The sequence below is a fragment of the Myotis davidii genome, unplaced genomic scaffold, assembly GCF_000327345.1.
Source record: "Myotis davidii unplaced genomic scaffold, ASM32734v1 scaffold641, whole genome shotgun sequence".
Taxonomy (NCBI): domain Eukaryota; kingdom Metazoa; phylum Chordata; class Mammalia; order Chiroptera; family Vespertilionidae; genus Myotis; species Myotis davidii.
This window is the reverse complement of record NW_006293232.1, coordinates 640708-642499: the sequence shown is the minus strand read 5'-3', so window position 1 is coordinate 642499 and position 1792 is coordinate 640708.

Below are 1792 nucleotides of genomic sequence, written 5' to 3'. Positions count from 1 at the left end.
ACCTCCCTGCATTGTGCCTACATATGCAAATTAACCGCCATTTTGTTGTCAGTTAACTGCCATCTGAGTTGGCAGTTAATTTGCATATAGCCCTGATTAGCCAATGAAAAGGGTATCGTCGTACGCCAATTACCATTTTTCTCTTTTATTATATAGGATAAGGTTTAAAGAAACAAAAGAGATGGATAAGTAAAGGGATATTGAATAGATTAGTGACAAGCATTTGTATAATTGTGATCTCTTTCTGAATGAGGAAAATAAAAAAATATAAAACAGTGAGAACAATGATGGCAGATTTGTTTTTAAAACTTTTTAAAAACATATTGAGATGATTTCAAGTCGACTGAGAGCAGCTGTGCTATTTCCATTACCATTGAAAAACAATAGCAGTGGGTGTCTGTCTACCTTTTCATTAATAGCATTTTAACAGAAGATGACAGGGGTGCTTGGTGTTTGATGCCATTCTGAACTTAAGAGAATAAATGGTATTAAGCAGCCAAGTAGCTCTTCTGTTCCCCTTTTTATACGTGATGTCTCTTGTGTGTCTGACAAAGTATCTGCCTTCCCAGTAACCTTGCTTTTGTCTACAGATAGCCTCAGTTCTCTCTCTTTTCCTGGTTAATTTCTTTATCCCCACACAAGATTTACAAAGGAAGACCTGAGTAGATTTGTTTGATATAAATTGACACAAGCAATAGCACTTTGTCATTGTGTATGCGAGAGGGGAAATGTGTAAGTTTCATTCTTTATAAAAGACCTATTTGATAAGTCTTTTATTGTATAAGGCATGTAAAGAAACATCTTTGTTGCAGAAAAGTGTAAGGGTTCCATGGCAACTGAAAAGAGGCAGCATTTAATCATATAATTAAACACCGCTATTATCTCTTATTTTCATTAAGTGTTTAGGACTACCTTATTTTACTCTGTATACTACAGATATTTTAACAAATGAAAATTTAAGGTAATGTGGAAAAATCAATTATTCATGAATTAATGGGGAAAATTGTGTTCCATATATAAAATAATAAAAGTCTCTTTGAGAAACAATGACCCCCTTTTAATTTCAGTACTTTGTTAGTACCTTTAATGTGACTATGACATCTTGTCTTTTATTCATTCGTCTCAAACAGTGGTTCTCAACCTTGGCTGCACATTAGAATCACCTGGGAATCTTTTTAAAATCCTGATTTCTGGGACTCATCCTCCAGAAATTCTGTTTCTTTGTTATGGGGTGGGGGCACAACATTAATAACAAAGAAACAGAATTTCCGGAGGATGAGGCCCAGAAATGAGGATTTTAAAAAGATTCCCAGGTGATTCTAATGTGCAGCCAAGGTTGAGAACCACTGTTTTAAATGGAACAACATCACCATCTTGTGGTGTTATAGAATACTGACTGCTTCTTAATGGCGTTTTTAGTTTACATACTCACAGGTAAAATATAGTTAATGATTATTCATGGATACGGGGGAAAGAAATCACACAGAATATTGAATCTATAATTTACCAACCCTTTAAAATTTCCATCAAAGTTAAACACTACTTAAATGAAACAGTTACACTGTACTACATTCAGAACCAAGAGATGACCACATCTGTATGTACCCTTTCTTAAATTTAGAGTCTAGGCCAATGATGGCGAACCTTTTGAGCTCGGCGTGTCAGCATTTTGAAAAACCCTAACTTAACTCTGGTGCTGTGTCACATATAGAAATTTTTTGATATTTGCAACCATAGTAAAACAAAGATTTATATTTTTGATATTTATTTTATATATTTAAATGCCATTTGA